This window comes from Erpetoichthys calabaricus, chromosome 5 (assembly GCF_900747795.2).
Source record: "Erpetoichthys calabaricus chromosome 5, fErpCal1.3, whole genome shotgun sequence".
NCBI lineage: Eukaryota > Metazoa > Chordata > Cladistia > Polypteriformes > Polypteridae > Erpetoichthys > Erpetoichthys calabaricus.
The window spans coordinates 249675526-249703508 of record NC_041398.2 but is presented as its reverse complement, the minus strand read 5'-3'; the positions used below and the strand labels follow the sequence as shown (position 1 = coordinate 249703508).

General features: G+C 41.3%; 2 protein-coding genes across 3 annotated transcripts in view; one reads left to right on the top strand and one right to left on the bottom strand.

Annotated features, from left to right (window-relative positions):
* pkd2 (polycystic kidney disease 2) overlaps positions 1–27983 on the bottom strand; it is a 913849-nt gene that overhangs the window by 749451 nt on the left and 136415 nt on the right. The window lies entirely within an intron of this gene.
* The window catches only part of ppm1kb (protein phosphatase, Mg2+/Mn2+ dependent 1Kb), a 94540-nt gene continuing 78374 nt past the window's right edge, over positions 11818–27983 (top strand). Inside the window, exon 1 of the mRNA XM_028802758.2 lies at positions 11818–11969. The gene's annotated coding sequence lies outside the window, so the exon portion shown is untranslated. The remainder of the gene's footprint in view (positions 11970–27983) is intronic.

Here is a 27983-nt window from a genome sequence, read left to right as displayed (position 1 = left end):
ATCAGAGTGCCATGTGTCAGAAAATGTAAGTAACTTTTGCTTCTGTTTTACTCCATTATTTAGCCAGGTGTCACATGACATGACTTCTAGTCAGAGGGGGTGTCACGATTATCAACTGCAATTGATGATGATGTCAGATCACGTGACTAGGAACTGCTGATGATGTCACATCACCTGACTTTTCCAGTGATTTTTAGTTATCGACTTCATTTAAATACTCTTAGTAAGTCGGGGGCAGTCACAGCATGATCTTGTGCCCCCCAGTTGTGTAGTTTGGGGGCTAGGTTAGTCTAGTAGCTAAGTCAGGCTGACAAACATGTTTGATTTTTACTCTGCAGGACTCTTCTAGTGGTCTACAGAGTAGCCGATGCTGCACCACTTGAAGCCAATTCAAATATAAAGATGATAAAGACAAAAAGGGAATGGCAATACAATGGAATATTAACTGCTTAATTATTGTATTACGGACGTACCTGTGCGTTAGTCACCTAAAAGATACGACTGTCACAATATGCATCTATATATATAAAATCCCTATGTGAGTCCAGGTGTCCGTGTGTGGGTGTCTTCTGGTGAAGTGCGCATGCGCGGGGCACGGTGCGACGCGCGATATTACTGTCAGAGAAAGTTAGAGGCGTTTTACGGAAATACAAACCAGTATTACTGTGAGAGGAGATTAAAGGCATATTACCGACGCGCACGCCTGTATTACCGCCAGAGAAAATTAAAGGTATATTACGGACGTACAAGCCAGCGGACGTACAAGACGGTATCCTTCAATAAGGGCGCGCACAAAAAGGCAAGCCCTTATTCGCCACGCTCAATTAAGGTCACCCTTTTGAAGCTCGCCTTTTTGTGCGCGCCCTTATTGAATAGAGCCGTACAAGACAGTATTACTGTCACAGAAAATTAAAGACACACAATACACGGCGGCAGCCCACGAAGAACGGTCAGCTCAGCAAGTAAACATCAACAAAAGAAAGGCTGAAAGAAAGAAAAATACGACTGACAAAAAGAATGAGGTCAAAGTCCCTTGCCATTTAATATAGGCTGTTCCTACTAATGTTTATGCACTACTGTTCTAGCGCCCGTTATTGTAACGGGCTAAAGGACTAGTTCATGATAATGTGTGTGGTAAGCAGACAGTGAATGCATTATTAGGCTTTTAACTCTGGATGTGTTATGAATCTACCGTATTGTTGTATTATTTCCATCCAAAACAACGGAAATTAGCACCAAGGCACGCTGTTGGCAATCACAGTTTTCCAGATATTTGGAAAGTCTGATAGGATATCAGCTGCAAACGGGGATACGGACACACGTCACGGCCACAGAGTCGCACGTCTTGGCTTCTTGAAAACTGCCACGGCAGACTGGCACCACCACCAGGGCACATTTGTGCCTTTCAACATTAACCCTAGTAGGCACCATGTGGTATAACGTGAGTTAAGATTTTAAATAAAGTTGTTATGAACCAGATAACCAAGGTAAATATATGAATAAATAAGGGGAGGGGTTAGTAACGGAGAGGGGCGTCTTTTGTGACGTTCTGTTTCATGTGCTTTAATAATAATAATAATAATAATTCTTTGCATTTATATAGCGCTTTTCTCACTACTCAAAGCGCTCAGCAATTGCAGGTTAAGGGCCTTGCTGAAGGGCCCAGCAGAGCAGAGTCCCTTTTGGCATTTACGGGATTTGAACCGGCAACCTTCCGATTGCCAGTGCATATCCCTAGCCTCAGAGCCACCACTCTGTCCTAAATTTTTAATAAATTTAAAGCTTTTCTGAGTTAACCATCTGCTTTGCACTGAATCATTTATGGAAGCTTCCAGAGCAAATAAAGAATATTACAGTAGGAGATCTGGATGTGTTCAATTACTCAAGTAAAGAAACCAACGGTGTGACATGGTGAAGCCCCCTTTTGTGCCGATCATCTGCTAGGAAGGGTGCTATATAATACCGCAATGCTGCCACTGACGCTAAGAGTGACCTAAAGTGACCCGCTTCATCTCTCTGAGCTAACTAAAAATATGGCAAAGTGTTCATTGTCAAGGAGTGTTTTTCATGAGGAAAGGCGCTATATAAAAATTGGACAGTGATAAGACCGGCTGAATGGATGAACTTGAACACAAATAACTTCTGGTTCCTTTCAAACCCCTCATTAGGGTGGTATGGGAAGAACCAGAAGCTACATGATTAAGACGAGGACCTCCAGCTCTGTGGACATGTAGAAACATTTTGGACTTTACCTGAAAATCATCAACTAGAAGTCCACTCTGTGATTATTCAGCCGATTCTTCATTATCTGCCCTTATTTACAGTTCAGCATCATCGTCACACTTGTTGATGTTCTCATCCCGAGAGCCGCAGCCCCCAGCACTGGCAATGAGTCGTGTACTTAAGATATGGGAGTGTGCCAATGTGGGCTTATGTTTAAAAATACAATTCAAAACGCTAAGTTCCGTTTCAAGGGTCCATTTCTTTGTATGGTGTGGTTCTTTGCTACCACCTAGTGGTCATTTACAGTAACAGCAGGCTTTAGCTTACAAATCGTCTCATATAATACAGTACGCTACTGTGGCTGTCCGTTTATCTGTCCAGGATTTTAAATCACCTGTAGCTCGCAAACCGTTTGACCTGAAATTTGTTACACATATACTACATGACGTCTACTGTCCGTTTTCGGGGTGATGATTCACCTCCAAGGTTATTCCTCTTTTTATTGTAGAATAAACTCTCGGCAGTGGCCAGCAAGGCGGTGCATGCGTACAGGTGTCATTCTCATCCTTGACACCTTCCCTGTCACTTCCCCTACCTCTTCATATCGTAAATCATTTCTGGGGCAGATTGAAGACTTAAGTGCCAGGTTAAATGAATAATGAAAGAAAACGTACTAAGTAATTGCAACACAAACACTGACTTACTTAATCAGTTTTAACGAAAAGATGGCGACGAAAGAAGAGGGCCGCTAGGGTAGAGAAAAGAAGAGCTGCTCAGGAAGCATCAAGCGCTAAATGTACAGAGAAAGAGGAGGAAAACTACAAGTCAAGTGGATTTGTGAAGTGTGCCGTTACTGGTAAGATAATACGTGTAGAAAAAGCAGGAAGTTTAGGATGTTTGAAGAACAAGTCTGACATTCGTGCTTACTGTGCTCTGTGTTTTCAAGCCTGGGCCACTACTTGTTTGTAAGTAGATGTGTTGACTGTCATGGACGGAGAGACCCAATGCACACTTCTAAAGAATACCCACTAGAGGGGGAAATCCTGTCAAAAACCTCAGCTACACACAAAAAGGGCCATGTAGAATCTTTATAAAATAAAACATACATCATCACAAAAATGATCTGGAAGTACATGAAGCTCAGTAGGGCACACAAGGCAAAAAGGAGTTAATAATAATAATAATTCTTTGCATTTATATAGCGCTTTTCTCACTACTTAAAGTGCTCAGCAATTGCAGGCTAAGGGCCTTGCTCAAGGGCCCAACAGAGCAGAGTCTCTTTATGACATTTGTGGGATTTGAACTGGCAACCTTCCGATTGGCAGTGCAGATCCCTAGCCCCAGAGCCACCACTCCACCTAGTTGCCAGCAAGTGCAGTCCATGATGAACAAGTCCTAAGACGCAATCCAATGACAAAAGTGAAAAAAAACCAGAGGAAAATGGTCACAAATCCAATGAATCAAAATAGCAAAGCACAGCAAAAACACAAGTAATACTCTCTAGTGCATTCAAGGACTGTGGCATACCCCTGGTTTTGTAGGGCGGGGGGCAGTCCCTGGTGGCACAGAACTCTGGGCCCTACACATAAGCAGTCTCTGTGGGTCCCTTCCTCTTGAAAGCAAACTTTTCATTCCAGACTTTGAGACAACCTGGGTTATCATTAAACTACTATGACACCCATGCTGGTGGTGATAAGCAGGTGGCCCCGCCTCCTGGGGAACCACCCATAAAACACATGGATAATAACACAAAGAAAATACAGCAGAAAAATATCAAAAGTTACATTACCATAAATAAATGGCTCAATGGAAAACGAAAAGGACATAAAACATGGATTTCAACCCCAGTCAGAGGAGGAACGCAGGCTGGAATATAACAATGACCACTGCAGTCTTCCCTTATCTCACTGATGTGCCGAGGGCCGCAGTGGCAGCAGGTCAGCCCAGACTTCCCTGGCCTCACCTAAGAGACTTCCAGCTCTTCCTAGCGGAATTCCCAAGCCATCTTAGAGATACGGGTGATTCATTTTACAGACACTTCTCATCCGGTCTTTTGAAAGTGGCTTGCCACCCACAGTCAGTTGTTTGCTGACAGTTGCACTACCGAGCAAAGGAATGAATGCTCCAGGAACAGCTCTGTGTCCACAAGGGACTAAAGGGATTGCTGTTACCAGGGGCAGTTTTTTGAAGTGGACGTCAAGGTGGAGTTAAAAACAAAAAAAGAGTCCTACTTAGCAAAGGAGTTAGGCTGAAAAGAAGAGGAACTGCAAAATGAAGAAATGTCGAAATAACTACAGCCATACTGAACTGAAGCAGAAAGACGTTTCCTGCAAGAAAGTCAGGCAGGGTTCCCCGTGGTCAGGGTCTCAGAGCCATTTCATGAGGCTTTATCAGCAAGACAGATGACAAGGTCAGCCCATGAACCACCTGGCACAAGTAAGTAAGTAAGTAAGTGAACTTTATTGTCATTTATACCATACAACACTACAACAACGGATGCATAGCTGAACGAAATCACGTTTCTCCAGGCTCAATGTGCAGACATAAAAGACAACATACAGACATTACAAACATTTCACTTCTTACACAGAAAGTAGGTAAGACAGCATAAGACAGCACAAGGCAACACAGTACAAACAATAAAAACAAAAGATATCTATAAATGTAAGCCAGTCAGTGGGTGAAATATAATATGAAAGAAAATACTGCACATCGTTTCACAGTGATTGTGATATTGCACTATATGGATACAATATTTATACATAATATGTACAATATTGACAATGTAATATTGTACAATATTACAATACAATATAATGTAAACTTAAGATTTGTGGTAATAAAGTGCACAGTAAGTAAGAGAGCAAAAGGACAAAGGTTATTTAACAGAGTTTAGTATTACAATACAACACAATACAGTTTATTTTTGTATAGCCCACAGGAAGTGCCGCAATGGGCTTTAACAGGCCCTGCCTCTTGACAGCCCCCCAGCCTTGACTCTGTAAGAAGACAAAAAAAAAACACCCTTGTAGGAAAAAATGGAAGAAACCTCGGGAAAGGTAGTTCAAAGAGAGACCCCTTTCCAGGCAGGTTGGGCGTGCAGTGGTTGTCAAAAGAAGGGGGTCAATACAATACAATACACAGAACAGAACAAATCCTCAATAAAAAATTAAAAATTTTTAGAAGTACGGAGCAGAATTTAACAGTAGATGATATCACATAATAAGATTTAGATAATTTTAGACTCCTGGAGACCACATCCATCAAGCTGCCTCCCCCATTTGGCCATTCCACGGCTGAAACAGCGCTGGGCCAGCCAGCCCTCTTTCCCACGATTCCTGCGATACTCCATCAGGGATGACTTTACCTTAGGCAGGCAAAACAACTTGGCAGGTGGGCCGTGGCACCCAGTGCCACATTTGGGTACCGAGAAGAGAAACAGAATAGGTGAGGGTTAGTATCCAATTCTAACTATCATGTTACTTATGTTTCAGTGCTAATGACTGACAACAGAGATGCAGTCTGTACAGTTAAGCAGCAGCTCTAGTCAGGGTGTCCTCAACTAAAGAAGTGACTCTTCAGCTGGGATTTAAAAGCTGAGACCGAAGGGGCATCTCTTATAGTAGCAGGCAGACCACTCCACAGTTTAGGGGCCCTGTAACTAAAAGCTCGACCCCCCATTGTTATTTTATTAATCCTTGGAACCATAAGCAGACTAGCATCTTGAGATCTTAATGTGCGCTCAGGTTTGTAAGTCATAATAAGTTCAGACAAGTAAGCCGGACCTCAGCCATTTAATGCTTTCTTTATACAGAAGGAATCTGTATAAAATCTGCCCTAAACTTAACTGGGAGCCAGTGTAAGGATTTAAGAACTGGAGTTATAGTGTTCGTATTTTCTTGTTCTTGTAATAATTCTTGCAGCCACATTTTGGATTAACTGGAGGCTGTATAAAGAACAGTTTGAACATCCAGTGAACACTGCATTGCAGTAGTCAATCCTACTAGAGATAAATGCATGAATTAATTTCTCAGAATCCTGTTTATTTAGAAAGCATCTTAATTTCCTAACATTTTTAAGATGGAAGAAACATGTTTTGGACAACTTTGTAATATGTGCTTTAAATGACATGCTGGAGTCAAAGATAACTCCTAGATTGCGGGCTGATTCAGTAAAATTAATTGGGATTCCAACTGAGTTAAATGATGACAAAATATTGTTATGATCAGCGTCATTCCCTCCAACAATTAACATCTCTGTTTTATCTGTATTTAAAGACAAGTAGTTCTCATTCATCCACTCCTTTAATTTGCTAACACAACTAATTAAAGACAACATCGGAGAAACTTCATCTGATTTAAATGAAATCAGGGTGTCATCTGCATACGAGTGAAAATTAACATGATGTTTCCTAATGAGAGATCCCAGTGGAAGCCTGTAAAGTGAAAACAGTGACGGTCCCAGTACTGAGCCCTGCTGGACACCATATTGAACTTCTGTGTATAATGATGGAGTCCTGTCAGCACATTTCTGTACATATTGGAATCGATTTGATAAATAAGAACTAAACCAAGTGAGCACGGTGCCTGTAAGCCCAACATCATTTTCTAGCCTGTGTAGTAAAATAGAATGGTCGATGGTGTCAAATGCTGCACTTAAGTCCAACAACATAATATTCTGATGGCCTGGAAAAGAAGCTCCTGTTAAATCTGGTTGCTCTGCAGTGCATACTACGATAACGTTTTCCAGAGGGCAGAAGTTCAAACAGCCCATGTGCCGGGTGTGTGGGATCTTTTATGACCTTAATGGATCTGCTCTGGCAACGTGAGTAGTGCAATTCTTGAACAGATGGGAGTGAGGACCCTATGATTTTCTCAGCTGTCCTCACCACTCTTCGAAGTATCTTCTGTTCAGCTACCATACCAAACTGAGATGCTGCTGGTCAATATACTTTCTATAGTGCCTCTGTAGAAAGTTGTGAGGACAGGAGAGGGAAGGCTTGCTCTTTTCAGCCTTCGGAGAAAATGAAGTCGCTGTTGTGCCCTCTTGACAAGAGAAGTAGTATTTGTGGTCCATGTCAGGTCATCTGTAATGTGCACTACTAGAAACTTGGTGCTTCTCACTGACTCCACACCGTTTCCATGGATTGTAAGTGGCCGGTGTGGCATGTGCTTTCACCCGAAGTCAACGATGATCTCTTTTGTTTTGTTGACATTCAGTGCCAGGTTGTTTTTTCCACACCAGGCAATAAGTTGATCGACTTCTTCTCTGAATGCAGAGTCATTGTCATTACTGATGAGGCCCACTACTATTGTGTCATCTGCGAATTTTATGATGTGATTCGAGTTGTAATTGGCACAGCAGTCATGAGTCAACAAGGTGAACAGTAGGGGGCTTAGAACACAGCCCTGGGGAACCCCAGTGTTCATGATGGTAGTCTCAGTGAAGACGTACTGTCTAAGGTCAGTCTGTGAGGAAGTCTAATAACCAGTTACACAGAGGGGTGCTGAGGCCTAGCTCAGCTGCCCAGCTGCACAAGCTCATGGACTAGCAGTGGTCTATGGACCACACTTTCAGAACCAATTGTTCTAGAGCGCTCATGAAAGATTACAGTTAGTCTTGCATTTAAGATATGCCAGTGAATTTGACTTGTGTAGCTGCTTTGGGATGGACAACACGCACATGCAATTTAACACAGGGCGGCCTCTTGTCGCAAACCTGTGACAATGTAATGGCCTGAAATCTATTTAAGTTTCTCTGAAATGTCAGTTAAACATTGTAGTTTATTCTGTCCAGTGTGGCAGATGTGGGAGTGCATCAAGTTTGCCTGTGAATTCGATTAGTGTGCCAGGAAAAATACACAAGCAGTCATCTTTTTTTTTTTTTTTTTTAATTTTATGATTAATTTTCATAAAACAAATCAATGCATACCTTTTAAAACATGGAATTTTCCATTTATCTTATGAATCTAATGAATATGTACTCTTACTCAAACCAATAGCAGCACTAGGATGAGGGTGGGCTTATAAAAAATTGTATATATATTTTTTTTATTTACCTCATGTACTTTGCACTAATGACTGCAATAAATCTTGTATGGTTTCCTGGAGAACACAGATTTAAGACGTAATACAAGCCAATGGAAACTAATACTGTATATAGCAGCAAATTACATGAAAAATATCCATGGGGAAAAATAAACTCCCGTTACTCATGTTGCATAAATGCGCATGCCAGTTATCCAGTTGTTTGTTCAAAACATGCAAAACACATGCAGTCAGTTATTTTCTAAACTGCTTTGTCCGGAGTAGGAGCCCGGGGGGTGCTGGAGCCTATCCTACTTACCACAGGGGGCAAGGCAGGAACAAACCATGGACAGGGTGCCAGTCCATCACAGGGCAAACACAGATATAAATACACACACCCCAACCACACACAATTCAGTACTACCAGCCCACCCACGTTGTTTGTCTTTGGACTGTGGGAGGAAACCAGAGCACCCGGATGAAAGCCACACAGAAACGAGGACAACATGCAAAATCCATGCAGGGAGGACCTGGGATGTGAAACCAGGTCTCCTTACTGCGAGTCAGCAGTGCTGCCACTGCGCCACTGTGCTGCCCAAAACACACTTTTTTTTTTTTTTTGTTTTTGTAAAATGGTTACTTCCAGAAAAAAACAACATACACCACAAATGGGAAATGCAATGTTTGAATTGAAGATAAGACCCTGGACCAATAAATGAGGTGGACCTCCAATTCAAACACTTGCATTATATCACCATTGGGCTTTATTGTATCATCAACTTTTTATCTCCATTCTGCATGAAAAGATGAGATTAAAAAAAAATTCTTGGGCATCACTACAAAATACATGGGGTAACATTTAAAAAAAAAACATAACTGTATATATATTTGGTAATGGTAAAAAAAAAGTCCAGTCATACTAACTTAAATGGGGACATCCAATTTTTTCTGTTTTTGTCTGTCTAATTTGAAAGCATTTTGGTTAATACTAATTTAAATCCATTTACAAATAGTGCAAACAAACTGAATGACAAACTTTTGATGATGCACACGAGATATCAGCCCATCAAAATGCCCAAATAATACCTGCTACAATTACGACCATTAACAGCAAACAAAAAATTACCATTTAGGGCAAAGAATATGGCATTCCTTGTAATGGATCAATTTAGAAAGTGCTGCCCTGGGAGTTTATGTGACCCCGGTTTTACACAGTAACATAAAAAAAATTATATATCCTTACTACTTATGTTGAAACTGTATGATGGTTGGATTGAATTATTGAGAATTTATGCCCAATGTACCCGGCTAGCTTTAAATATCCTCAATGAATTATATTAGTGAAGATTTTTATTGGAATTCCTAAAGCCATCTACATGTGGATTAATTCAGTTTATCAAGTTAATATAAAAAATATATTTAGTAAACAGAATGTTAGTTTGAAGTTAGACATACTTAATTCAATTAGTTGGAAAAACAACATAAAATTAATTACATTTTTGAGTAATGTTGGTATAGCAAACTTATTGCTAAAATTAGAATGGCTAGTGGTAGAGCTTTTACTTGCCATTGGGGTATCATTAATTGGTTTATTTAGTCTATCGGCATCACCCGCACTTGTGCCATTTCCCCAGCACACTATTGCATGGAATATTACACTGACCACTACAGACTTTAGAGTCCTGGTGCTTCCTGTCTTGCTATATGGTTGCGAAACATGGACGCTATCCAGTGACCTGAGATGAAGACTGGACTTCTTTGGTACTGTGTGTCTCCGGAAAATCCTTGGGTCCCGCTGGTCTGACTTTGTGTTGCTCATGGAATCCCGAATGAGGCACATTATCTGCATTGTGAGGGAGTGTCAGTTACGGCACTACGGCCATGTGGCGCGTTTCCCTGAGGGTGATCCGGCTCATAAGATCCTCATTGCTGGGGACGCGAGAGGCTGGACCAAGCCAAGGGGTCGCCCACGTAACACCTGGCTGCGGCAGACAGAGGGTAATTTCCGGAGGGTGGGACTGGACCGCGTGTCTGTCTGGGGGGTTGCAAACCGGGATCCTGAGTTGTTTCATCGTGTAGTGGGTGCTGCAACGCACTGTACCAGTGCATGCTCCCGAACATGACTTGACTACAGACTGGTAGAAAACACCCAAGAGTGGCCTGCATACACCAAATGACATCAGCCTCCTCATGTTAAAGAGGTGACTCTGACCCTTCTTGTATTCGGATGGCCACTGAGTTGGTACGCCACTCAAGCCTGCCATTCTGATGCATCCTGAGGTACTTAGAGGACCGTCTTAATGCATGGGCACACTGGGTAGTTGCCCGGGGGCCCCACGCTAATCTATGTATGTTGAGACTTGCTGAGTGGTTGTGTAGTTAGGGGCCCCAGTGCATTGCTTTGCTCGGGGGCCTATAATGCTGTTAAGACAGCCCTAGATACTTACATGCCCTCACCATCTCCACCATCAATGAGAACCGGGGCAGAATGAGCTCAACGCATCCTAAGTCTACTATTATATTCTTACCAAAAAACAGGCACTGATTTCTTGACATTACTACTTGGTAACATCTTTAATTGTGCGAGGTGAAATCTCATGCAGTGAACCCTACTATTCATTGAATTCCATTAATACATTTGCATTTTATTTATTCTTTACTGACAAAGCTAAGGTGACCAGGTGGGCTAGAGGAGCGTAGACTACAACGCGAAAGCTTATCACGTGATTTCTCGCCAAAGTTGCACGATGCGGTAAAGCACAACCTCCGTCAAAACACCGCGCACGCGCGCCGAGTTCAAATTATCGTGGTGATGAGATATATTCAAAAAAGTGAACCAGCTGAAACCGGGGACATGTTTCTGGCAGTTGTCCGAAAAAGGGGACTGTCTCCGGAAAACGGGGACGGATGGTCATCTTTAAAATGCCAAGTTATCTTTGGCTGTGTTTCTTGCGTTTAAAAGAAGTAAAAAAAAAAAAAAAAAAAGTCACAGTATAGAAAAAACATCGGAGGTTAAAACATTTTATAGATGAAATGTGCCTTTTAACGGAAGGTGGATATTGGTATAGAAAGATTGTTGGAACTAGTTACCAAACGGTAGTTTAAATGCTTTTTTTGTGCAGCTTTTTAATGCTTAAACCAAAGTTTCAATGCATTTTAATGGCTGTTCATTTGCACAGCACAGAGAACGCGAGTTTCCAAATTTCTTGGGTCAAGACGACAAAATATAAAAGCGTAAACTGAATTGCAGACACTGATGGTTACGCATCACTATACTCACATTTGCATCCACGTTGTCAAGAAAACGGCACACTAAGTGACAAGCTGAAGTACTTTTATTATATATAAATGTTACAGACCACCACGCACGTCCAACTGCCGCCGGAGTGTTACAGCAGAGTCTGGTCACACAGGAGGCGTTGACTTCAACGTCATTTCCGGCAACAATCTCGACTCATTTTACGAATCATGTGATGTCACATCCCGCCATAATCCCTCAGCGTGTGTTGCCATTGGAGCAACGCTCAGCCAACGACCGAATCGCCTCGCGAACAACGCCCATGACGCAGCTCTTACGTCAGGCGTCGTTTGTACACAGAAGGGCGAGCGACAGGCGGCATTCTGAATGTGAGAAGTACGTCTGCTGGAGACAAGCCGCCTACCTGGGAGCGGAGTAGAGGAGCGCGTAGGGGTCACCCTGAAGTGAGAGGCTCTCTTTAGGTAGGCATTTGCATTTTTTTTTAAAACGCGGCGCTCCGGCACCTCTCAGCTTTAAATGTCAGATTGGCTTTTTTTCTTAAAACTGGTATGTTTGGTTATTTACAGTATTTCAAGTGCGTTTGGCAGCAGACACTTCTTTAAGACTTAGCAATAATTTGTTTATTTGATGTATTCATTTAAATGCGCCTTTGTTTGAACTCTTGGCCCGTTTCCCGCAGGTGACTGGCTAAGTGGACTAAATGCGTATCTATTATTGACAATTCCGGTTGTTTCCGTTCCTCAAAGCAGACACAAACACGGATCGGCGAGTTCATCTGGAATGTACTTCTGGCGCTGAATAACTTGAGGTTTCACTGATCTTCAAATACAGGCTCGTATTCTATCCAACGAATGCACTCGGTGTGATGCTGCACCTTTAGGACAAGCTTACATTTTATATAGAGCTCGCCGTTAATGAACGCCATCTGAAAGGGGTCTTAAATAACGATATCAACAATGTTAGGATCAGAGTTGCACACTGACCGAAGCTGTGGACTTATAGATTTACTTTGTGCCTCTCTTTGTGGTCATTTCCGGGTGCTTTAAAGGGGTAGTATGGTTGTGTTCGTATGTCAACAATATAAGCATTGGTAGTTGAAGCAACTGCGGTGGGTTGGCACCCTGCCCGGGATTGTTTCCTGCCTTGTGCCCTGTGTTGGCTGGGCTTGGCTCCAGCAGACCCCCGTGACCCTGTGTTCGGATTCAGCGGGTTGGAAAATGGATGGATGGATAGTTGAAGCAAGTCCCTAAGGGCACAAAGTCAGCGGGCGGCAGGGATTGAACAGGCAACCCTCCATCCATCCTTATTTTCAGTTAGTAACTGGAATATGGTGGACCCTAGTGCAAAAAAAATAAAATGACTTGCATCAATTAGATACTGCACACCATGCATGTCCACTTTAATAGAACAAGTGTCCGTCCAGTTGCTATGTTTGTGTTGTCCAACAGATGGCACATCACAGACCGTAGCAGTGCTCTTATGAATCCCATAGCAATCAGCTGGACACACTGCACTGCAAACGCCATCGCTGAATACATCCAACAGAGGGTAACTGCCAGATGGAGAGAAATCAGTTTATCCACCTTGATAAAAGTTTATCTACTTTAATAAAATAAAAGTGTCTGTCCAATTGCTATGACTCAGTCATTCCAACAGATGGGGCATCACAAACATTTGTGGTAATATAATGCTTTACTACAAATGTTTGTGTTGCACCATCTGTTGGAATGACAATTACATTCCATAATAAATGGTGCACTGCAAATATTAACGCTGATATCTATACTGATTACTTAGATTTCAACCCTATCTTGGATGGGTAGCACAGCTTGTATACTACATAAGAAAAAAACAATCAAAATTAAGCTTTATAGAGTTTTGGGAATGATGAAGCCATTAACTTTTTTATTCTGATATCAAATAGGCAAGCATGTTATTAGTAACCATGCAGTCACTTGAGGGCCTCACACTGCCAATTGTTGCACAATTGCACATTCTAACACGTAGCCAGTTCAGTGTCACAGGGAGCTGATGCATATCTTGTTAGCTTATTACAGTCAGCCTTGACTTTTTATTTAGAGCAGTCTTCAAAATGATCACTTCCCAAGATGCTTCACAAGTATTGTCTACTTGTATTTGTTTCCATATTTCTGCAAAGCTAAAACACTGGCAGCTTATTACTGTGATGAGCTGGAGCTTTGATTTATATTGTGACTCTCCTAGAGAATGCCTTCCATATTTGATACACAATCGTAATGTGAACACAGGTGGACTCATAAAAAAATAAAGGTGCCAAAGCGGGTCTTCAGAGCAATGCCATAGGGCAGCCATCCCTGTAAAGGTTCCAAATAATCTTTATTTAGACCAGTAACAGGTTCCACAAATAGCCATGAATAGATGGTAGCAGAACTGTGAAATAGCATTGGGTTTCTGATTTTTAAAAGGATTATTTCTACATGCATCACGCAAGCTAAAATCAGGTTTTCTTGATCTGTCAGTATCCTGCTAGGCAGCCTATACAATCCATTGAAGATTTATGTTTCATCCACATAGTAGGAACCTCTTCAAGGTCCAAAGCACCAATATCACATATACAGAATCCATCCAAGAATTAAATGGCTCTTTGTCAAGCAAGGAAACCACATAACCGGATAAAGTGCCATTCAAGAACCTGTATTTTTAAGAGTAGGGGTTGCACAGAAAGTCACTGGAGACTGAATGTGGCCTTATGAAGAATCTGGATGAGGTATTGGGACAGTTTAGTTATTAGCTAAGCAAACGTGCTTGATTGGGCTGAATAGTCTCGTTTGTCATGTTTCTTATGTTCTATAATGGACATCTGGCAAAGAAAAAATTGGCATTTTTTAGAAGTTTGATACATAAATGAGCATTTCTAACTGTTATGACACCTTTATGAAAGGTAATTTACAACATTTGAAATACAATTGGCCAAATTTCTTTTCTTTTGTTTTTCCAGTTGGAGCACAGGTAGGGGAAGGGAGTTGCTCACGGTCACATAGTGCAAGTTGCAGAATCTTTAACCGCTATGCCACACTGCCTTTTTAGAAACTTTTATATGAGATATGCCCCATTTTATTTATAACTAGTCATTTAGCCCGTTACAATAACGGGCGCTAGAACAGTAGTGCATAAACATTAGTAGGAACAGTCTATATTAAATGGCAAGGGACTTTGACCTCATTCTTTTGTTGGTCGTGTTTTTTCTTTCTTTCAGCCTTTCTTTTGTTGATGTTTACTTGCTGAGCTGACCGTTCTTCGTGGGCTGCCGCCGTGTATTGTGTGTCTTTAATTTTCTGTGACAGTAATACAGGTACTGGCTTGTACGTCCGCTGGCTTGTTCATCCGTAATATACCTTTAATTTTCTCTGGCGGTAATACAGGCGTGCGTGTCGGTAATATGCCTTTAATCTCCTCTGACAGTAATACTGGCTTGTATGTGGCTGTAATATGAGTCACTGTATTGTGTACCTTTAATTTCCTCTCGCAGTAATACTGGTTTGTCTTTCCGTAAAATGCCTCTAACTTTCTCTTGACATTAATATTGTGCATCGCACCATGCCCCGCGCATGTGCACTTCACCAGAAGACACACACACACACGGACACCTGGACGCACACAGGGATTTTATTAAAGACGATGGCTTTGCAGCTATTCCTTTATCAAGAAGGCTCACTAATAAGAGGAGTTTTTGCTTGGAATGTGTTCAAGGAGCTTAATACAGTACAATTTATTTTTGTATAGCCCAAAATCACACAAAAAGTGCCGCAATGGGCTTTAACAGGTCTCTTGACAGCCCCCCCAGCCTTGACTCTCTAAGAAGACAAGGAAAAACTCCCAAAAAAAACCCTTGTAGGGAAAAAATGGAAGAAACCTCAGGAAAGGCAGCTCAAAGAGAGACCCCTTTCCAGGTAGGCTGGGCGTGCAGTGGGTGTCAAAAAGAAAAAGGGGGGTCAATACAACACAACACACAGAACAGAACAAATCCTCAATACAGTATAAAAATTTTACAAGTACAGAGTAGAATTTAACAGTAGATGATATCACATAATAGGATTTGGATTTGTTCAGAGTCCTGGAGACCTTAGCCATCAAGCTGCCTCCCCCTATTGGCCATTCCACAGCTGAACAGCGCTGGGCCAGCCAATCCAATGAAAGGATCCCTGTACCCCATGATTCCTGCGATCCTCCATCAGGGATGACTTCACCTTAGGAGATCATCTGCCCAAGACTCATTATGATGACTTTTTGTTTGTATTATAGATTCAGGCCACAAAATATTAATTCATTTTAAATATACTACAGCCATGAATTCCTTTAGTGGTGGGGAGAACTCCAGTCAGCATAGCCAGCTTCTGCTTTGTGGTATACTTGGTGTCCTAAACTGTGCAACGTCAACAGGCCTACACATCAGATGAATGTATCTAAATATTGAAATGTACACCTAGCATAAGCATCTTGCTCATTAATGAGTTGCGTGTACAGCCTGAAAGCTGGCACTAGCTGCTGACCTTTTAAATTTATACATAAACTGAAGTGGGTCTCGGTAGACTTGGTTGGTATTAGCTGCCAAAAGTGCATGTTTTGAATTTGTGCCCACACAACATGCTGTGTATTAACTCTCTGTCTGTTCGGTGGCATCATGAGGATTTGTTTAGCATTGCTGCCCGTTGGCTCCTCAGTCCTGGGTTTGAATCCCAGCTGGAGTGCTGCCTCCTCCTCCTCTTGTTGTTTTCTTACACATTTTTAAGACTTGCCTTGTTAATTTAACTGGCACATATACAAGGCATATTTGGAGTGAGGGTAAGTGTATGCTTACGTGTATCTTGAAGGACTGGCATACTTTCCAGGGTTGAGGTTAAAAAACAGATAGTGACAGCCTTTTCTGGGGAAAATCTAGATTTTATTTATTTTTACTGTCAGTTGAATGAAATACAGCAGTCCAGTTTTTAGCTCTAGTTCAAACATTATTATTATTATTGTACTGGCTTTAAATGTTCTACTTGTGACAAGTAAAGTTCTCTCCATCTATCGGTTTGATGGCATTATTCTATTTTTCCATGCAGTATGAGCGGATGATGCAGATCAGAAGAGTTTTTCGGTAAAGTCCATTCCGTTTTTTCCCAGTATCGCATTAGATTTCGCTCAGCCGCCTCCGACCAGCAAGGGACAGGTTATTGTGGGCGGAGCCCTACTTGACGAGAGAGGCGTGGTCAGACTGATTGATGTGGCCGCGCAAAGGAAATGTGCCGAAATGAATGCTTTTAAAATGTCAATGTTGGAAGACACCTGTTACAGTGAAGGCAGCCTCCGGGGACGGGGATTCAAACTTGCAAAGGACTCTGTGAAGACAAGTCAGAGATTTTTCTTTGTTGGTTCGCCGCAATACAACAGCCCACATAGGCTAAATGTAGGAAAAGACCGTCTTCGATAGACTATGAGATGATCGCACCTTTGGTTTCCTTGATTTAAAGATTACTTAATGGCTTGTGCGCCGGAGTATTGGTCCCCAAAGTTAAACTGTGCAGGTTTACTCCGCTAAGCCATCTGAGCGCTGAAGCGCGTGAAGCCACCCGGTTTTATCAGATAGCAGGAATGCAGCGCCGTGCTGTGTCATTGCCGTGTGATCTGGCAGAGCAACGCGTTGTCGCTTAAGTGTGTGTGTGTGACTTTGCCTTCTTTTCGTAGCTCTGTGGGCTTTTACTTTCTCGTATACGAAGTATAGGGAAAGTATTGTAATCGTCCAAAGATTCAATGTCGAGATTTTGATGAATTTCAACGTTTTAGGCATCCCCGACTTTCTCGAATACGAAGTATAGGGAACGTACTGGAATCCTCCAAAAAATTCCATTTCGAGACTTTGATGAATCTCGACGTGTAAGACCTCTCTGAGTCTGAAAATACCATTTTTGGAATTGTGTGTGTGTGTGTGTAAAGACGATAACTTGAGCACGTACTCACTTAGTGTTTCTCAACCTCGGTCCTGGGGACCCCCTGTGGCTGTAGGTTTTTGTTCCCACCAGATTCCTAATCAGTGACAACACCTGATAGCACTGAGCTCATTTAATTAGCTGCTATTATTTTTCTTTTATCCTACATTCAGAAAAGCACAGCAGCATGATTTTTACATTTATAAGACATTTAGAAATATTTCTGCTTTTGCTATAGATTTAAATGCTTAATTCTCTTTTGTTGATTTCATCATATTTTGCCTTTCTCTGTGCAGTTTTTCCCCTTTGTTGTATCTTATTAATGAGAATTAAAAATGAGCAGAGCAGACACACAAGCAAACAACACTGAATAAGCAAAGGCTGCAACTACTTTAGCATCAGATCCACTAATTAGTAAATAATGGATTAATTAAACAATTGGAACACCTAGAAAAGTAGAATGAAAATCAAGATGAAAATATTGTTAAAAAGAAAAAAATACCTTCTTGGTACATTTTAATATATACTGTGTAATATATATATATATATATATATATATATACTGCGGTGGGTTGGCACCCTGCCCGGGATTGGTTCCTGCCTTGTGCCCTGTGTTGGCTGGGATTGGCTCCAGCAGACCCCCGTGACCCTGTGTTTCGGATTCAGCGGGTTGGAAAATGGATGGATGGATGGATATATATATATATATATATATATATATATATATATATATATGGTTGAAAATAGTTTACTGTCAAATAAAATGCAAAGAGTACACGACACGTGTTTCGCCCTCATTCTGGGCTCATCAGGTGTACACACTCCACTGCACTCCCTCTCGGGAATCGAACCTCGGACGTCAGCGCCAGAGGCGATGCCCCTAACGTTGCGCCACGGCGTGTGGTTCGTTTATTTGACAGCATGTAGATCAGGGTAATTACATTCACGGCATTCGTAGTCTGTGTCACAATCTGATTGTATGGGTGGTTACCTATCAGGTAACGCTTGTGGTTGGCCAGCAATCTGCTAACATCCGCCATATATATATATTTTTTTTTTTTTCTTTTTAACCAAACTTCGTTTTCTAATTTCTATATTGTTCCCAAAACACAGAACTTGGGAAATAACAGTTCACTTAATTAGCCCAGGAGTCCAATTAAAAACAGAAGCTGGATGGAACAAAAACCTGCGGCCACAGTGGGTCCGAGGACCGAGGTTGAGAAACACTGATTGGTCAACCAAATTTTGCATACAAGTATTCGGTACAAAACGTAAATTTCTATCAACTTTTGGTCTGTTTCCGTTAACCGGAAGTGGCACTTTTTTTTTTTTAAATTGTCAAATGAAGCACATTACAATACAAAACTCTCATAGAGGATATAAATTCAACATTCAAAAAAGTATAAAACAACATTCACAGTACAGTGGGGCTAGATAAATTTCACAGTATATGCAAGATAACAAATAGGGAAATAGGGAACACAGGCCAAAACAGTAGTAAATGAGACATGTTATCATAAATCCTTCTTACAGATCTGCTGGATTTCAGTTGCTTAAGTGATAGGAAGTATTGTTTAAAATCATTAATGAACCATGTAAACGTTGGTTTGCTATTTCTTCACTTACTACAGTGTATATAGTATTTACCTAAGAGAATGACAATGTTAATCATATCAGAGACAGATGGATACAAGTTGTCCATGTAGATCAGGGGTCCTCAATCACGGTCCTGGAGGGCCGCAGTGGCTGCAGGTTTTTGCTCCAACCCAGTTGCTTAATACGAAGCACTTATTGCTCAAGTAACACTTCTGCTTAACTTTAGTTGTCTCGCTTGTTAAGATATTGAACCCTTATTGCTTATTTTAGTCTTAAACAGCTGTAGTCTTGTTTTTTAATTGCTCCTTATTAGCAATAACATGCAAATGACAAAAGAGACCAGCTTTTCTCCATTTAGCTTGTTACCATTTACACCTGTGTGTATTTATCATGCGCTATTGGGTTTGATTAAATACTTGGAAGGAAAGGCAAGAGAAAAAAGTGAAGGACTGAGAATTACTCCTCCATTTTAGCCTTCAGATCATTTAGATCAGGGGTGGGCAGATTCAGTCCTGGAGGGCCGCAGTGGCTGCAGGTTTTTGTTCCAACCCAATTGCTTAATAAGAAGCACTTATTGCTCAAGTAACACTTCTGCTTCACTTTAGTTGTCTCACTCATTAAGATTTTGAACCCTTATTGCTTATTTTAGTCTTAAACAGCTGTAGTCTTGTTTTTTAATTGCTCCTTATTAGCAATAAGATGCAAATGACAAAAGAAACCAACATTTCTCCATTTACCTTGTTTCCATTTACACCTGTGTGTATTTTTCATGCGCTATTGGGTTTAATTAAATACTTGGAAGGAAAGTGAAGAGAAAAAAGTGAAGAACTGAGAATTACTCATTTATTTTAGACTTCAAATCATTTGGATGATATCCTTAGAAAGGAAACAAAATCTAGGATATGAGAATGACTTGACATGGCAGAGTTAAAGCACTAGCAAGCCATGGAATTAAATAATTGACAAGTATTGTTTTTTAATCAAGCAACTGGGTTGGAACAAAAACCTGCAGCCACTGCGGCCCTCCAGGACTGAATCTGCCCACCCCTGATTTAGATGATCCATATTACTAACTGAGAATGCTAAACCGGATGGACGCAGGGACATCCGGCCATGGGCCGTGGCCACAAAAGACGTACTGTGCAGGCGCCCCACAAACCCCCCCCCCCCCAAGCAACGGAAACCGGCCGGATATAACTGTGAATGCTAAACCGGATGGACGCAGGGACATCCGGCCATGGGCCGTGGCCACAAAAGACGTACTACGCAGGTGCCCCACAAACCCCCCCCCTCCAAGCAACGGAAACCGGCCGGATGGAATGCAACGTAAACGCATGAAGCCATTGCACACGAAACGGGACACACACAAAGAAGAGGATTGAGACCCACGACACCCAAAGCCCCCCTCCAGTAACTGAAATAAGAAATGAGGCCACACGCCCCTAGGACACCAAAAACAAAGGAGTCACACGCAGGCACACATAGCACATGAAACGGTTTGCACACAAAAAGGACGATTCAGCCCCACGACACACAAACACCCCCTCCACTAACAGAAATAAAAACTCAGGCAACAAGCTCCCAGCACACAAAAAAAAACAAGCTGCGAGCGCCACACAAAGCCCATTGGACACGAAACGGGACAGACTACGGACATAGCACGCGAAACGTACACAAAAAGGACGATTCAGACCCACGACCACACTAATGATTGCGCCAGTTAGCTGACAATAATAATAATAATAAGTCCACTGTTCATGAAAATTCATTGGGATTAATGAATGTCATTTGCAATCATTGTCATTCACTTAACTTCCCTGAAGAAACAACTGGCAATACAAGTAATGAATTTACACGTTGTTGTCAAAAAAGTCAAATTACACTGCCTCCTTTACATTCATATCCTGCATATCTACAGAAGCTTCTAACTAATGAAGTACCTGAAAGTAAAAACTTTATGAACTGCATTACATCCTACAATAGTTCATTTGATTTTGCATCTACCGGAGTAAATATCAGGCCACCAGCTGGCACTGGCCCATACTGCTTTCGCGTATGTGGACAAATATTACATCGCATTGGAACAGTGCACCCTGAAACAAATCAAGAACGCAAATATGCACAAATCACGTCGGCACCTACAAAGCGCTTCTGAAACCACGGAAGAAAAAATGTCTCGGCTCCAAAAACACATGTCACTCTTTATTCAAAATACCGGTCCCAATCACAGAAACATCGGTATCCACTATGACAATGCACAGTAACAATGCACGTGACATCCGTCTTGCCACACTATTCATTATAGATGAATGTACAATGGCATCCAATCACTTACTCAACACCATTGATAAACTTCTACAAACGTTGATGAATAATAATATTCCCTTTGCGGGAAAGGTACTTTTATTAGGAGAAGATTTTAGACAGTGCTTAACTATTACTCCACTTACAATGCGCTCAGCTATTGTTCAGTCCACCTTAAAATACGCGGACAATTGGCATTGCATTGATGAATAATAATATTCCCTTTGGAGGAAAGGTACTTTTATTAGGAGTAGATTTTAGACAGTGCTTACCTATTGCTCCACATGCCATGCACTCATCTATTATTCAGTCCACCTTAAAATACGCGACGACGTCATATAAACAACACGAGACCGAACTACAATACATATACAGGCGCGAGACCTGATTGGTGATAATACGAAGAAACGAACAGTCCGCATATTAACAGTGAGTTCGATCCTACTTATTACTTATCCATATTCCTAACGATAAAGATCAAACAAGTCATCAATTCACGATCACGGATACAAAACTAGACGGCTCGAGTAACGGGACCACAAACACGAACCCGCATCAAAAAAAAAAAATTCACCTCGGCGCGCTTCTAAAACCGCGGAACAAAAAATGTTACGTGAACAATTGGCATTGCTTTCTAAAGATACACTTGGTACAAAACATGCGATTTCCAGATCCCGAATATAACAATTAGTTATTACAACTAGAACATTGTACACTCACCAATACAGATGGACTTCACCCAGATATTATTACAATTCCTCAACCCTTCATCTGCGACGACTTACTTACGGAGATATTTGGAACAGCGGTCTCATTAGACCAAATACCCCTTTTAACACAACGAAGTATATTATGTCCAAAAAATATTACTGTCGATCACATTAATAACCAGGTCATTTCATTACTTCCTGGAGAGTCACACCTCTTTCTAAGCTCTGACAAAGTTGACTCTGATAACGACAATGACCATCTTAATTTCCCCTTAGCATATTTGAACAGTATTAACCCAGCCGGATTACCACAACACAGTCTTAGCCTTAAAAACGGAACAATACTCATGCTATTAAGAAACCTTAACACTAAACAGGGTGTATGCAATGGTACACGTTTAGTCGTCTACACCATAACACACAATGTTATTCAAGCAACAGTTCTTACAGGATCACATGCTAACAATACTGTTCTAATTCCTAAAATTGACCTTACAAGTTCTGACCTGGAATTACCTTTTACACTTAAACGGAAACAGTTCCCCATTAAACCTGCCTTTGCCATGACCATCAACAAATCACAAGGACAAACCATGCACAAGGTTGGCATCTACCTATCTGAGCCCGTTTTTGTACATGGACAACTTTATGTGGCCTTCTCACAACTTCAACGTTCATCTGACGTTAAAGTTAAGGTCATAAATGCTCCATGCCAAGGAAAACTCATTCAAGGACAAGACACCATCTTTACAACTAATGTTGTTTATAAAGAAATTTTCCAATAAACCATTACACTGTGCCAAACACTTTATTGTTTGCTTCCTATCTGCGTCATCTACACCTTCACACTATGCTATATCTCATTCATACATCACGCTCTTTGTAATTTCCCAACACCAGGGGTTGGCGAGCGAAGCGAGCAGGGGGCGGAGCCCCCTAGTATCCTTAGAAAAGGGAAGAAAATCAAGCCTATGAGAATTACCTCGCATAGCAGAGTTAAAGCACTAACAAGCCATGATATTAAATTATTGCCAAGAATTGCTTTCTAATTAAGCAACCGGGCTGGAACAAAAACCTGCAGCCACTGCGGCCCTCCAGGACTGTGATTGAGGACTCCTGATGTAGAACATAATATCAGATAAGTCAAACTGTGGGATTTCATTAACCTTGAGTGATAACCAGCTATCTATTTCTAACCAAAATTTGACCGAAACAGGACATGAAAAGAACAAGTGTTGTAATGTTTCACAAGTTGAATCACAAAAAGAACACAGGTCCACCTCAAATTTAAATCTTCTTTTTAAAAATTCTGCCACCAGGTATATATTATTAATTATCTTGAAATGTGTTTCTTTAATTTTTGGGGAAACAGGCCACTTAACAGGAAGTGGTACCTTTTATTCATGCAAGTCAAAGCGAACTTTATTGTCATCTCAACCATATACAAGTATACAGATAGATGAAATTGTGAAGCTCAGGGTCCACAGTGTAACAACATGAAGTGCAAATAAAAAATTAAAATTTTTAATTAAAATTAGGATTCAAATTTAAACTTAAAATTAAAACACAAACAAGACAACACATTGTGCAAAGATGAGACAAAGAAGTTGCAGCAATATTGACGTGTAGTAAGCAATATGAACACTGATGCAATGTATGGTATTTGCAATCTAGATACATAAATATCGTCAATAAATATGTAATAGATAATATAGAAATTATGCAGCTGCAGAGTCTGATTTATTCAACTTTTACTTTTATAATAATTGTTCAATATATTATTAATTTGATTTGATTTGTTGTTGATGGTTCTTTAATGTACATAATATCTTGTAACGATTCGTCTTGAGCACTAGCCTGAGAGAATTGCTACCACTATTCTGACCTAGCTAAAGGCAGATGTTAAAAGGATAGGCCAATATCACACCTTAATAAGTTGCCCGTATAGTCTTTATTCTAATAAAACAATCCCTCAATATCAATGCAGGTATATGTCACAGCCCACCTTAGACCATCAAATAAACAACAAATAGAAAATTAATCCCTTACACATGGATCGCCCGCCCGAACCTAAGTAACCCTTAGTTTTGCAGCGCCACCAACATATACATGTATCTATACATCAAAAGTATTCATTCCCCCAATTCCCGTACTAGTGATAATAAATAGATCCGCTGATAGTCCACAATAATATTCCTGTAACGGCCGTCAAGCTGATGCGGAGTCCTGAAAATAGCGGACTATATATATCCAATATCCTCTTCGTCATACAAGATGTACAGTCAGACTTGCGCCATGATTAAATGAAAGTAAGTCCGTTTCGATAGCTCACCCAAGTCCGTAGGTACTAGCAGAACGATCGATTCCCAGGTAAAAGGAGAAGACCATCCACCTTCTGACAGGACTGAATAGGAGCTCCTAGGCTTTTCCCATGGCCAGAGCAGAATCTGATCTGCCTTTTCTGATATACGATGCTCTTCTTTTCCTTTCTCTCTCCCTTCTCCTTTACTCTTTAAAACGGCGCGCTTTATGCAAATCACTCCTCGAACAAACCGGAAGTTCCACCTCTGGGGCACCGCTGTCAATCTCTGTCGGAAGACTGTTCACCCCCCCCAACAACCAATCGACAGCAGAAAACATTATTCTTTATGTGGCAGCGCTACAATCTCCTTATATAATACGCTACCGTGGCTGTCCATTTGACTGTCCAGGATTTTAAATCACCTGTAGCTCGCAAACCGTTTGACCGATTGACCTGAAATTTGATACACATCTACTACGTGACCTCTACTGCCCGCTTTCGGGTGATGATTGACCTCCAAGGTTATTCCTCTTTTTATTTTATTTTATTGTAGAATCATCTCTTGGCAGCAGGGCGGCCATGCCGTGCATGCATTCCAGTGCCGTTCTCGTCCCTACCACCTTTGCCGTCACTTCCCCTACCTCTTTATATCTTAAGTCTTCAATCTGCCTCAAGAATGATTTAAGTGCCAGCTTAAGTTAAATTTAAGAAAAACATACTAAGTAATTGCAACATAAACACGGACTTACTTAATCAGTTTTAACGCGAAAAGATGCCAACGAAAGAAGAGAAGAAGTGGGCCGCTAGGGTGGAGAAAGAAGAGCTGCTCAGGAAGCAGCAAGCACATCAACCTTTGAGCAAACGAACGGTAAATGTACAGAGAAAGAAGAGGAAAACTAGGAATGATCAAGTCAAGTGGATTCACTGCACGTTATCGTTATAGCAGTGCGCCGTTACTGGTAAAAATCTAATTCATTGTCATGCAGTTTACTCCTCATAGATCCATCCCCATATCTGAGTATACAAGAAAGTCAAGGGGAGACCACTCCTGATTTTTTTTTTTTTTTTTTTTTTTTTTAAACAGGTTTTTCTCTGTTTTAAACCGCTGAGATTTCAGATTATTAAATCCAGTTTGGCCGTAAACTTATTTATAGATATGGATAAGCACAACGACAAATGTCTACTATTTTGTAGTGGCCATTCTGTGAATATATCAAAGGTGTTGTAATTAGGAGTTTGTAATTAGCCACTTAATCAACGTATATACTTAAAACAATCTGCAGTGTCGATGTGCCATGGATTCGTGCTGCCTTGTTGAATTGTACTAGCATTGAATATATCGAGAGTTACTGTACTGTATCATCGTTGGTCTGTCATAGCTTATCACCCTATCAAAAATACTGCAGTTTCGGCAACTTCAATAGCTGACAGAAATATATGAAAATGCTTCTAAATAAATCAGTTTTAAATTTTCATCAAATCATCTAACAATCCTAAACTCTTTCAACTAGCACACATTGATTGAACTATTTCCTTTATCAGGAAGTGATGTCAAAGAAACTTTATTAATAAGCATATAACAAGTGATCAGCACTTGAAGTGGAAGCAAATTATTGCCGGTGCTCTCAATGTTTGTTGGTTTCTTCTTTCACCTCCCGATGGTGGGGTACATTTTACACAGGTTTGTAACTGAGACCCCCTTAGAAATTTGAGCACATTGAGATACATTCATTACATTGAAGACTGGAGGGATGTTGGGGTTCTAGCATGTATATTATATGTTATAGTGTGAGGTGCCAACATGCAACCATTTACAGCAGGTACAGTATACAGTAATCCCTCGCTATATCGCGCTTCGCCTTTCGCGGCTTCACTCTGTCGCGGATTTTATATGTAAGCATATTTAAATATATATCGCAGATTTTTTGCTGGTTCGCGGATTTCTCCGGACAATGGGTCTTTTAATTTCTGGTACATGCTTCCTCAGTTGGTTTGCCCAGTTGATTTCATACAAGGGACGCTATTGGCAGATGGCTGAGAAGCTACCCAACTTACTTTTCTCTCTCTCTTTCTCTCTCTCTCTCCTGCGCTGACTTTCTCTGATCCTGACGTAGGGGGATTGAGCAGGGGGGCTGTTCGCACACCTAGACGATACGGACGCTCGTCTAAAAATGCTGAAAGATTATCTTCACGTTGCTCCCTTCTGTGCAGCTGCTTCGTGAAGCGACATGCTGCACGGTGCTTCGCATACTTAAAAGCTCGAAAGGCACGTATTGATTTTTGCATGTTTGTTTTTCTCTGTCTCTCTATCTATCTCTCGCTCTCTCTCTCTCTCTTTCTCTCTGCTCCTGACGGAGGGGGTGTGAGCTGCCGCCTTCAACAGCTTTGTGCCGCGGTGCTTCACATACTTAAAAGCCAAACAGCCCTATTGATTTGTTTGCTTTCTCTATCTCTGTGACAGTCACTGCTCCTGATACGCACTCCTTTGAAGACGAAGATATGTTTGCATTCTTTTAATTGTGAGACGGAACTGTCATCTCTGTCTTGTCATGGAGCACAGTTTAAACTTTTGAAAAAGAGCCAAATGTTTGTTTGCAGTGTTTGAATAAAGTTCCTGTCTCTCTACAACCTCCTGTGTTTCTGTGCAAATCTGTGACCCAAGCATGACAATATAAAAATAACCATATAAACATATGGTTTCTACTTCGCGGATTTTCACCTTTCGCGGGGGATTCTGGAACGCAACCCCCGCGATGGAGGAGGGATTACTGTACAGCTATAACGGAATAGTGCCGATACGGCATACCTGTGCCTACTTTGTCTACGGTAAGCAGAGCTGGTCATCCCATTAGGTGACATAGGCCTTAATCAGGGGGGAGCCGTTTAGGTGTGGTAGGAAGAATGCAGCTTGGACACAGATTGGGGGCCAGCCGACCCACTATACTCCTCAATGTGTCACAGTACTGACTGTGTGCTCCTGGCACCAAGGGGTGATGTTTTAGGTAAGTTGACGGGTGCTCACTCCAGACACCAAGGGGGGACCAAACTCTCTAAAAACCAGGGTTGGGGATTTCATTAGGGTTTGCCCCCCCTTGGTGTCCCCGGCCTGGGTCTCCATATGGACTTTGACCATTGCTGACTGCAAGTGGTCCATAAACATCAACTGCTACGTAGCATAGCTTGATGGTGTCAAAAGTCTTTTTAAGAGATGCTGTCAGGGTGCCATATAGCACCTAATTTCAATTTTGACACACTGTAGGATAGCAGTATATAAATCAAAGGGTAGCATAGCTGACTGGTGCAAAATTCTTTGTTGAGATTTGCTACCAGTCTGCCAGAAAACTGTCATCTCGCCTAAGATTAACACACATACTTTGAGCAAAACACAATAATGGGCTTATCTCAATAATTACAATGGCTTATCAACAACAATAAGAGATCTGCTAGCCTGTCAGAAATATGTGGTGGCACCTAAGGCCAATTCTGTCACAATGAAGGATATAAATTAAAGGGAACAGCATATCTTGGTAGTGTACAGTACTTTACTGAGTCATGTTGCCAAGCTGACACAAATACAGTATGTGGTGGTGTATTATCCTGATATTCCCCTCTAGT